Source organism: Magnolia sinica, chromosome 10, assembly GCF_029962835.1.
Source record: "Magnolia sinica isolate HGM2019 chromosome 10, MsV1, whole genome shotgun sequence".
NCBI lineage: Eukaryota > Viridiplantae > Streptophyta > Magnoliopsida > Magnoliales > Magnoliaceae > Magnolia > Magnolia sinica.
The window spans coordinates 71,002,099-71,015,099 of record NC_080582.1 but is presented as its reverse complement, the minus strand read 5'-3'; the positions used below and the strand labels follow the sequence as shown (position 1 = coordinate 71,015,099).

At 39.6% G+C, this 13,001-nt stretch overlaps 1 non-coding gene across 1 annotated transcript; it reads right to left on the bottom strand.

Moving 5' to 3' along the window:
• Positions 1 to 1,025: 1,025 nt before the first annotated feature.
• LOC131217860 (small nucleolar RNA R71) lies at positions 1,026 to 1,132 on the bottom strand. The gene has a single exon (XR_009157447.1). It is a non-coding gene; the product is annotated as a small nucleolar RNA R71 (small nucleolar RNA).
• Positions 1,133 to 13,001: the final 11,869 nt, after the last annotated feature.

Here is a 13,001-nt window from a genome sequence, read left to right as displayed (position 1 = left end):
AACTTTAATTACAATTACTCTCTCAATCACTTCAGAATTAGTTTACATCTTCTCTTAGTTCTACTTCTAGTTAATTTCAGAAGCATACAAGTTTCAGTCCCTGTGGATTCGACCTCGATCTCACCAAAATTATTACTACATCGTGACCCTACACTTGGGGTTGTGAACAAGTTTTTGGCGCCGTTGCCGGGGACCGAATGGTTGCATTTTCTTAATTTAATTAGTTTTGGAATTAGGTTAATATTAGGATTTAGATTAGGATTTAGTAACTTTCTATTTTTAGGTTAAGGTTTTTTCTGAATTATTTTAGAAACTAATTTAGATTTTTATTTCTAGGTTTAGAAACTTTCCTAATTTGTTTTTAGAAACTAATTGCTTTCCTTTTTCTTTTGCAGGATCTCGATATAGAAACTTCTAATTTGGTAACTTCTTTCTAATTCTCTCTCTTTCTATTTCTAGATTTCTATTTCCCTTCTTTCCTTTAAGTTTAGGTTAGATTCTGAAATTGAGGGCTGAGAGTGTTTCACGCCCAAGTGGGTCTGTGACAACATTCGACGTCTCTTGAGTGAAGGAGGATTGGTTGAGAGGTTATCTATCCATCACAGGATTAAACAGCCACTTGAGATCCTTAGAGTTAATTGAGGTTATGGCTGCAAATCAACTGGTGAATCAGCCGTAACCTCGAGTTGCGGAAGTCCAGGATGAGAATGAGGTGCACCATGCACTCCCGCCTCGTACTTTACAAGATTACTTACAACCAGCAGGGGTGATCACCCCTTCATGTATGGTTTTTCCAGAAAACACAGGAAATATGAATATCAAGTCAGGAGTGATCCAACTCCTTCTAAAGTTCCTTGGACTTGAATGTGAAAGTTCATAGGACACGGTCAGGCTGAAACTCTTTCCTTTCTCCTTGAAAAAAAAAAGCTAAGATGTGGTTGCACTCACTACGTCCGCGATCTATTGGCACATGGAATGACATGATGAAGGAGTTCATAATTTTTTTTCCATACCATAAGACGATTACCATCAGGAAGTTGATCATGAACTTCACTCAAAAGGAAGATAAAATATTCTTCCAATCTTGGGAGCAGTTCAAGGATCTTGTTAATTCATGCCCACAACACGGTTTCTAAACGTGGCGCATAACAACTTTCTTCCATGATGGACTGACATCTTCCATGCATCAATTCGTCGAGATGATGTGCAATGGGGAGTTCATGATAAAAAATGTCGATGAGGTGTGGGTTACTTTGACAAACTCGCCGAAACCGCACAATCATGAGACATCTCCCCAAAACCTAGAACCACATCTAAGCCTACTCAAGCAAGGGAGAGGGGTGAGAAATACTTGCTGAAAGAGGATGATGACATAAATACTAAAGTGGCCAGTCTCGCAAGAAAGGTCGAGGCCATGGAACTTAAGAAGGATAAGGCTAAAGAAGTTGTTTGCGATATTTGTGCTTGCAATATACACACAACTGAAAATTGCCCAACAATACCCTCTTTTCAAGAGGTACTAAATTAGCAATCGAATGCCGTGAACAACTACCAAAGACCTTTCAATGGGCCTATCTCTAAAACATACAATCCTAGTTGGAGAAATCATTCGAACTTTAGTTGGAGGAATGGACAAACTGCCACTCAAGGAATCCCTAAGCAATTTTTGAATCAAGGGAAACCTCAAGAGGATCCGATCTGGAAACATATTAAAAACCAAGAGTTTATCAATCAGAGTATATTGCAAACCCTTCAAGACCTTTCAAAGGTCGTACAAGGGCGTGAGACAAAAAATTCAATTAAGGAGAAAGGGATCCTACCGGCTTAACCCCTTCCCAATCCAAAATTTCAATACGAAATTAATGATCCAAGCTCTTCAAATCAAATGGAGCAAGTCAAGTCTATCACCACTCTTAGGAGTGGAAAAACAATTGATAAATCTATTCCGGTATGGACTGAAGAGTCCAAGGACCCGAAAGAAGAAATAGAGGATAGACCTAGCATTACTCCACATGGATTAAAACCGAAACCTCTGAGCAAGCCGATTGCTCCATTCCCCCAATGGTTGATTGCACCAAAATCTCTCTCTAACTCTCAGGACATTCTAGAGGTGCTTAAACAAGTGAAGGTCAACATCCCTCTCCTGGATGTTGTGAAACAAATTCCTTCATATGCCAAATTTTTAAATGACCTATGGACGACCAAGAGGCTGCAAAGTATCAAAAAGAAAAAAATTTTGACGAAAAAAGTGAGTGCCATCCTCAAGCAAGATTGTCACAGAAATATAAAGATCCCGGTAGCCCAACCATCTCTTGTGTAATTGGGAAGTACCGGATTGAGCACGCACTTCTTGACTTAGGAGCGAGCGTAAATTTGATCCCTTACTTGGTCTACGAACAACTGGGTCTATGTGAATTAAAACCTACTCAGACCACATTACAACTTGTTGATCACTCAGTTGTGTGCCGAGAGGGATATGTTACTCCAAGTTGACAAATTCTATTATCTGGTAGATTTTATCGTCTTAGATACTCAACCCATCATTGATATGAGCACTCAAATTCCCGTCATTCTTGGTCGCTCATTCCTTGCTACATTAAATGCAATCATTAATTGTAGGAATGGAGTCATGAATCTATCTTTTGAAAATATGACATTAGAGCTCAACATCTTTTTCAATATGAGCAAACAGGCAAAAGATGAAGACGATACCGATGACATTAACATGATATATTCTTTCGTGGAAGATAGAACTCTGATGAATTTATCCTCCAATCCTCTAAAGATGTGCTTGGCCCACTCCCAATCTATCTTTGACAATTCTCCATCCATTGAGAATTAGGTATATGGAGGTTCAATTTTGATCTTAACTGCTATATCTTCCAATTAGATAGGTTAGGATGCCAATTCCAGTTGTGTTACTTGAATCAAGCAAGAGGGCTCCCCGATCTCTACAAGTGGATCCTTAGAAACTCTAGTTCCCACCTTTAAATTCCATACTTTTAACCACTTTAATCACAATTACTCTCTCAATGTAACACCCCACACTCTTAGTACTCGGGTCTTACCATGAAATCGTAGCTTATTAAACCATTCACATACACTCTAGTCAAAATCTATACCATAAGAATGATCTTCATCTATACATCGAGCTATCCAACCCTTGATTTTAAAGATAAACCATCACACCATCACGAAACCCACATTTTAGCCCGAATCTAGCCCCTAAGATTAATCTACATTTCTAGATCGAGTCCATAATGACTGATTTTCCAATCCATCATTGAATCATTAAATCAATAATTAAAATAAAAATTTAGCAATTCTTAGAGACCTAAGAACCCACAATAGTCAGATATGGATTGATCTAACCAAAAGATTGCTTAGAACCGACAACAAACACCGTAGATCATCTTAAACAAAGCAAATCAAACCGTTCATCTTTCGAGTCAGGAATTAGATCATCAAACCCACCATTCATCTGGGTCCAACTCGAAGGTCTGTCACTTAATCATCACACATAGACTACCAAACTCCAAATTCGAGTGTTAAATTCCATCTAGGCAGACCCTAGAACTCTATTAACTACTAATGATCAACTTGAATATAATCTGGCCATTAGAATGACAAAAATACAACTAAATAACCAAAAATCTAGATTATGGCCCATTTAACTGCTAGATCTATTGGAAAATTAGCATAATGACCTATCAGGAGCAGTAGAACAGAATGAATGGAGTAGATCTCATCATGAACACCAATGTGGACCCCACCTTGGCTGCGTGTACACAAGGTATGCTTGCACACGCAGCACACCGAAACCGTCAACACGGTTTGACCGTGTTGACCCGATAAAAATAAGAAAAGGAGAGTTTCTCTCCTTTGTTTTCCCACCAACAAGGGATTTGAAATCGGGCCCACCGATTGAGTCCCGTTCAATGATCGTAACCATCCATCATGCTCGGCAGGTAAAGCCGTACAAAACCTCATCAGCATCACACACTCAAGCACATGTGCGTGCTTGTAAACACTAGCACAAAATGGGCCATGTGCAACGGTTTTTTAAAGCGAAAACTCTGCTTTCCCTTAGCTGGTGAATGGTGAGAGAGAGAGAGAGAAGAAAGAAAGAAAAAAAAATAGTGACGATGCAGCCTTGACTATTGTATCGAGTTGAGTCGACTCGGCTTAAATCGCTGCACGTTCGGGCAAGTTCGGGTTCACTCTCATCCAGCTGAAGAGGAAAGAAACAAAGAAAGGAGAAGTAAAAGGGAGGATTCGAGTTGGGTTGCAGCCAAGTCGAGGGGAGGCGACTCACTAAAACAGAGTCGATCGAGTTTCACTGGATTGGATCAACTCACTGAGTCTATTCTTGAGTTAGGAAAGAATTAGGACGAGTTTGGTTCGGGTTTAGGGCTGATGGACACCCCGTGAATGAAGGAAAGAAAGAGAAAGAAAGATGAGGAGCAGGCATTGTAATCTCTGCTCTTCGTGCGGCATCGAGCCCTGTCAAGTCATGATCGAGTCAAAAACTCAATTCGCTCAGTTCTGGCGAGTCGGGTCAGGTTCATCAAGTCCAGTTGTTAGACATTAGTAGCAGAGAAAGAAGAAGCAGAGAGGGAGAGAAATGAGAGAGAGAGCCACTGCTCACCATGATTGTCGATTCACCATGTTGGGCTGAGTCGAGTCTTTGTCGAGTCGAATGGATCACTGACTTGCTGATGCTTTGAGTTGGTTGGGTCCAGCAAGCTATTGACCGTAATTGTGTCGAGGGAAGCAAGAAGGAATAGAAGAAGGAGAATAAAAGATGGAGAAAGGAAAGGGTGGGGCAGAGTTGATGGTTGAGTTGTGCTGAGTCAACGCGATTCTCATCCCACTGAGTCAGGGAGAGTTTGCTTAGTCCAACCAACTTACTGGACGTTGGGGTTATGGAAGAAAAACAAGAAGGGGAGATTGAGAAAAGGAAGAAGTGAGGGTGAGAATGAGTGCTACCTGAACTCAGTGAGTCAAACCATTTATTCTACGAGTGAGTTCAGACAATTGCAAGTCAAGGTCGATTGTGTTGGTGGCACTACATCAGGTAAATGACCCTTATATATTTGACCCTCATATATTTTATTTATCCAATGCAAGTTTTGTAGCATTTTTAAGTTAAGGTAATAGCCTTTCGTGTTGACTCATTGAGGCATGTTAGAATTTGAATCAAGCTTGGGTTCAACCAACTAGGAACCTTACCAACATCAAACTTATAGTGCAACACGATGAATTCCTATAGACTCGTTCCCAAGTCACACTAAATTGCATCAAGTGGAACCGAGTCATATAGAATCCATTCCATTTCAACTCGAGTAGTAGACATCTAATCATCTCTATGTGAAGATTTTAATACTATATTAATCCCTAGAACAAGTCTAGGTTCGAGATAGAATTAGGTCTTAATTCTAATTCTTATGCAACAATTGTAGGATAATCTAAGATAGTTGGATGGTATTCAAGAAGTAGGGATTGGAATTGATCTCAAGACCATCCGTAATTTCTACATAAGGTGAGGATTACCTTCAAGCTTTTCTACATCATGATAATTATCTTAGTTCATTTATTTCATCAATTGTCTAACTTAATATTTAGTCATAATGATGATGAATAATAGTCTATACTTAAGCAAATTCTTCATAAATGATTGGTCGTTGCATTTATATCCAATTATCTGAACATGTTATGATCGCAAATATTTCTATCATAGTTTAAATGAAACATCTTATATGGATAATTGTTATTGGCATTATACGTAGCTTATTTCACCACTTGTGACTATTTTATGGTATTTAGAGATCCTCGAATTAGTGGTCATTTGTATAATAGATTAAATGAAAGAATATGGTGGATTTACCATCTTATGGATCATTTGTTGCCTAAGTGGCTTTTGGGATAATTCCTTTTTATCACATCCTTGGGATGGATTGTTTGCCTTATGCGGCTTGATGTAATATTTGCCTTATGTGGTTTTAATGAACCATCTTCATATAACCTTACGATGGTAAGTTCCACTTGTAGAACTATAATTGGTCACTAGTTGAGTAGGTTACCTTTAAACATCCTATTTGTTAGTCTCATGAGCCAGGGATAGTAGAATGGGACATATGCCTGAGCTGTCGACCTATGCTAGGTGGCGAGCCCCCCATAGTGACCTTGAGCTTCCTTAAAATGGTTGTTTGAAATTGAAATAATAATGGTTGGGCTAATCATGCATTTTCATGGCATATGGACCTTACTAGGTGGTCGATGTAAGACACGAGGATTTTCTTGAATCACTATGGGCTGTACCATAGAGTATTTTATTGGGTGATCCCAAGTTATTATTGCGTGCATTCAAACCCCTATGGGTTGTCCTTGTTGCATGAACTTTTTCGGGTGCCTAGTCCTCCTTAGGGTGTACCTTTGAGTACTTTTCTGGGAGACTAGTTCACCTTGGGTGTCCTCATTGCATGGTCTTTTCTGAGTGTTTAGTTCTCCTAGGGCGTACCTTTGAGTACTTTTTCAGGTGGGTAGTTCTCCTTGGATAACTTTTTACCAGCTGGATGTGCATTGCCAGGTCTGTGAGCATATGCATGCATTCAAACAGGATTATCTTTGTGAAATTTATCTAATGAACCTTATCTAATTTCTATAATGATCATTGTAGAATATTTGTTATACACTGTTCCTGATAACTATGCTTAATTATATTGATGATATGATAAATCTTGGGGGTTATACCTCACTGGGATAGTCATTGACGCTATTAAACTATATTCAGTGTGCAGGATACGTGGATGATATATGAGTTGACTCTGGTGCGTTGCATGAAGAGATCGATGACTATGCGGCTATAATTTCTAGCCTACTTGTATTATTTTTCTATTCAATTTTTAGTTTCAAGACATTAGTTGTTTAAGTTTACGGGTAACCACTCAAATATTTGATTTTGTATATTTGGACTCCCTCTTATACTTGATTTGCTTCTATTCTGCTAGTTTATTAACTCTGATGATAAAGAAAAGAAAAATGTACATGATATTTGAGCCATCGTTAAAAGTTAACACACGGGTTTTGGGAACCAGGGTGTTACACTCAATCGCTTCAGAATTAGTTTACATCATCTCCGAGTTCTACTTCCAGTTAATTTCAGAAGCGTACAAGTTTCAGTCCCTGTGGATTCAACCTCGGTCTCACCAAGATTATTACTACATCGTGACCCTACACTTGGGGTTGTAAACACTCGGTTGCCTAGGATGTTGCTTAATTTTCTGTGAGTCGACCAGTGGTTGAGGTGGTGCAAAGACCTTAGTGGCAACCAGTGCATCCATCCCCTAGTCAGGAGGTGGGTTTTGTCTCTCTAAGATCTGCATTGTCTGGTTAATATTACAGGTCAAGGCTTCGACTTGATGCTCCAAAGAGATGAGCTAACCTCATCGGTTTCAGGACTACTGCGCAGGGCCTGCATGTGCAGAATCAGCCTGAAGTTGTGAGGATGGGCCTTCGTGGTCCACAGACTACTCCGCTAGTGGGGGAGCAGCTACTGCGATCATGGCCTAGGCCCTCTTTCTGCTTTTTGTCATCGTAGAATCACTGTATAAGATGGGAATGGCTTTGATGTCGTTCCCACAGACGGTGCCCACTGTTGATGTTGAAATCTGGTTGATCCTGCCTCACCTCCTGCTAGCTATAGTATCTACAATTTACTGATAAACAAGAGAAGACACAGGGGACAATGGTTAAGGCCAGGAACCCTTCGATGCCTAAGTCATGATATGGATTTACGATAGGCATAATGAAATCGAAATATTTGTTGTACCTTTTACTATAAAGGAGGCATTTATTTATAGCATTTAGTCTCAGAGACATATATAACAATGCTTCCTGGTTGGTGATTGCGTCTTACGGAAGAGATCTTCCTCTGGACGTGTCGTAGTTAACTTCCTGAGATCCTTGACTAATATATCAAAGGATAATCTTATCTTAATATATTGTAAGTGTATTTGTATTCCAAGGTGGTGGTCGATATCCGAGGCTGACTTCCAAGGCCAAGGTTAGTACCCGAGGCCGAGGTTGGTATCCAAAGCTAACCTCAGAGGTTGAGGTCTTTGGTCGAGGCTGACCTCTGAGACCGATGTTGGTACCCGAGGTAGGGGTGATTTTTCTGCCCTCAAACAATCCATAGTCTTCAAGTCTGTACATCTGGTTATCCATTTTTACCAGTAACAGAACTATTGGATATTTTCTACTTTAAACCGTGAGAATATATATCAATTGATAGTCAAATAATAATTTTTTTGGTATCATCTTAGAATTAGAGACTTGAATTAATCTTCTAATATAAGTGTATGTCAGGCCCAATCAAGAGCCTATTTTTATGGCACACTTACACTTTTATATGGAGTAGGTACGTTTACTCTCATTGTTGAACTCGATAGTAAAGACGTTTCATCTTAATTTATCATCGATTCGTCATATAGAAATACTATAAAAGAATGATAACAATGAGAAATTTATCTTACAACCTGTTGATGAAATTTTCCGGTAGACCCTCCTTAGTTAACCCTGCGGGACCTACACAGACGAAAGCAATAGACAAAGGAGACCCTGGCTCGTACAGGGGACCCTCCGATGCCTAAGTCAGGATCTTGTCTTTTGTAGGTTACGATCTTAAGGAAAAGAGTCACTAGTCGAGTATTAGGATGTGTACGCATACCTTACATTGGCTAGAGATACCTTTATTTATAGGAGAATGAGAATTAATCATACTATAGGGAGTCTTTCCTGATACGTCGGAGATCTTCCCGCATAGGTTTCCAGATTCCTAATATGTCTAGAAATCCATAAATTGATTGATTGTCTGATATATATGTCCATGTTACACAGCAAAATCCTAACTCTAATAAATATCCTAATTCTAATAAAACTCTTCTAAAGCCTAATTTCTAAAAATAAAAATTCCAAATAAACTTTTACTAGAAGAGTCCTACTATAATTAAAAGTTATTTCTATAAAGGGAAACAAAATAAATCTAAAACTCTAAAAATAGAAAATATTAAAAAATTCAGAATTACTAAAAATAGTAAATTTTTCCTAAAAATTCAATTTTGATCTGAAAGAGCGTGTTTTTTGACGAAACGGACAACTGCCACCTCGGATAGCCCGTTTCAGTAAAGATTGATAGGTTGCGCGCCCTGTAATGATACCCAGATCAAAAGTTATAGTCAATTTACAGCCCACCTTCTTTTGGCCCAACCATGCTAAGAACGTGTTCATGACCTGCTCTACATCAGTCCCCTCCACAGAATTAGCTCATCCGTAATACAGTCAAGGGTTTCTTACAGCCCTTGCATGATCAACTGACTCTCCCAGTGGAAAGTTTTCATTCTTTTCGAAAGATAACGAATCTCTATATCACCGTCCACAAAATTTTTATTCATACCTTTTATTTGCCATCGGGCCGAGAGGAGTCCTCGCTCTGATACCAATTGACACAGGGATAAATGTGATGAGGTCGATCACCGTCTTCTTCAAGGATAACTACTCCAAATCCACGAAGCTTCTCTGGAATCCTCACAGAGACTTCTCTAATCCACAAGGAAAGAAAGCAATAAAATAGAAATAAATTCTAATAAATTTGAAATTTGATTGATTGATGAATGTCTAATGTGTCTCCTTACATCATTAATGAAGAAGAAAAAAAAAATCAAAATTCATAATTACCAAAAATAGCAAAATTCTAACTCTAATAAAAATCCTAATTCTAATAAAACTCTTCTAAAACCTAATTTCTAAAAATAAAAATTCCAAATAAACTTTTGTCAGAAGAGTCCCAATATAATTAAAAGTTATTTCTAAAAAGGAAAAAAAATCTAAAACTTTAAAAATAGAAAATTTTAAAAAATTTAGAATCACTAAAAATAGTAAAATTTTCTTAAAAAATCATTTTTGAGCTGAAAGCGTGCGTTTTTTTGACGAAACAGACAGATGTGACCCACTTTGTGGGTCAGTTCACCTCGAATGGCCTATTTCAGTAAAAATTGATAGGTTGTGCGCCCCATAATGATACCCGGATCAAAAGTAATGGTCAATTTACGGCCTACCTTCTTTTGGCCCAACCATGCTAGGAACGTGTCCACGACCCGCTCTACATTGGTTACATAGATTGGATGAACGGAAAACACATATATCAGATTAATCCAAAACTTCTGGCTTGCCTAAAAGTTTTAATGGTAGGTGTTTAATCCCCACTATTTTCTGTGGTGTGTGGTCCACTTGAGCTTTGAATATATTTCAATGTTGTTCTCATGACTTAAAATGAGCTTGAAAAATAGAGGGATGGTGTAGATATAAAATGTATGCATAAAGGTGTGAACAACGGAGTCCGTGGCGTCTCTGCTTTGTGCAATTACATTATTGAGTTGTTTTACCGCCGAACAATGCAATATTTATTGAATGACTGGAGCATGTAAACTCAATGGCAATATAGAAATATGCAAGAATTCGACGTGTGGACGTGGATAGCAGCCACGACGTCCACACATTCGTTATCTGCAGTACTGGGACGCGGATTTCAGGAAGTTCCCGCGCAAGGATGTTATGTGGGGCCAATTCAATGTATGTGAGAAATCCATTCTGTCCAACTGTTTTGCGAGCTCATTTTAAGACGTTCCACCAAAAATGAGATGGATAAAAAACTAAAGTGGGCCACACAAGAGGAAATAGTAGAAATTCAGCTAGCACCGTTAAAGTATTTCTATTGTCGCGCCCCAAACCCGGAAATTGGATTCACAGAAATTTTGATCTCCAAATCCGGTATCGACAGCCTCCGAGTACCCCATTCTCGGCTCCTAGCGTCCATACACCAGATTCCGATCATGGGATCCTACAAGGAGGATATTTTTTTTCCAATGTACATTTAACTCTTAATAAGTATAACCACAAGTATACCCAAATCACAAATGCAACATCATCATCACATATCCATTAATATGAACATTTGAATACAATGCTGAAAGGAAAATACATAAATTGAAAAATCAAGCTCCAGAAGACCACTGCACGCTCCAAGCTCAACACTGCTGCAACCTAACATCACTTACACGCATCTATCGTGCATAAGGGTGGTGTAAATGTGTGCATAAGGTAAGTGTCAAGTATTCAATACAATGCCATAATCATACAATACCGGAAATACTGGTAATCTATAAATTGTACAATATCGGAATAAGCAGAAATACTGACAAGATCATGAATTATCAAAGTAAGCAAAAATATTGACAACATTATAAATCATACGATAACAGATTAATCGAAAATACTGACAAGTCCATGAGTCATACAATATCAGAGTATGCAATACAGATCAGCTATACAAATGAGAAGTCGTAAAGAGTCAAATATCAAATGTCGAGAATGCAATGTAATGTACAATTCCTTATGTGTTTACAAATACGTCAGTCGTATCTAAACCATATAAATGCAGAAATACAGTAACGCAAAATGTCATATGTCGCGGATGTAATGCAATATGCAGTGCGTATGGAATGACCACGCTGGAGTATGAAGTCGGGATGATAGTACGTAGTATCGCAGGCTATGGGGTCCATCACAAGGGACTTCTATCCAAACCAGTCTCATACCTAAATTTGGATAGTCAGACTCGATGTGGTAAACTCCTGATCTCAGGTTAGTCGTACGCCCCAACTGAAATCCTGGCCATGTGAAGGTACACATAACAAATAGTTGCGCACCACTAGGCCGAGTGGATAGTGAATAAATGAATGAGTATGTAACTCCTGCTTAATAAGTCCACATATCAGTATGGTTCTGCTCTGGGATCATCATTGGGGTTTAGTACACTCCAAATGGCACTACCCCTCTCCCAGTAGCACAGTCCAAGTGAGCGTAATAAACCTCACTATCCGCCTGGCCAATAGTCTACCAATACCTATCCGGCACGTCGATAGCAAACTCATTTACGAGCTGGTCAAACTCAGCCTAGCTATGCCCCCTACTCTCGGGCGGGTAAGGTCACACCCCCTCCCAACCGACCACGACACAGTGGGAGACGCGGCCTACTGGTATTCGGCACTCGAGGGCTCATGTATCCACTCGGTCTCGACGTTGGGGCGTCCTCTGGTACCAAGAGGGTTTTAGAGATTTTCACCCAGGGCCATCTATGGCAGCCCAATGCTCGAACCAAACATTTTTGGTGTCTCATCTGGCCACCCACGATATGCTTGTGGAGGCTACCGCCCTGATGTCGCTAGGGCGTATGGTAATCATAACTCACAATGTAAGATACATGAGTCATACAATCCATTTATGCATCAATCCTGCGCATACCGTGCGCTCAAGTGAGATAACCTCCGCCTATCAGGGAGTCTCATAACAATCTGCCCAATGACATATGCAATGGTCAACCACACATCATAACAAACATACAGATGATGCGTATGGGCATGTATCATGATGCTATGCTATCACATACTAATAATCGGTATTAATAACTGGCATTAACAATCGGCCTCGACAATGTGCACATTTAACCAACATTGCCCCTCGGGAATGGCCCACACAGAGCCAAACATATAATGGGCCCACAGCCTCACACAAACGCTTAATATACAACACAATGGGCCTTACTCAAGGGCCACATATACACAACAGGTGGACCCTACTCATGGGCCTCAAATACATAACATGTGGGCCCTACACATGGGTCTCATATGCATCAATGGGCCACGAATCTGGGCCTTGAATACATTAAATGGGCCATGCATCATGGGCTTAACACATATCACAATGGGCCTTACCCATAGGCCACGAATACATCACAATGGGTCTCAACTACAAGTCGCATATACATCATATAGGTCTCGACCATCGGCCTTGGCAATCGAAATCGGCCTTGACAATCGAAATCAGCCGCAACAATCAGAATCGACACTCGGAATCGGCCTTGATACTCGGCCTTGACAATCGGG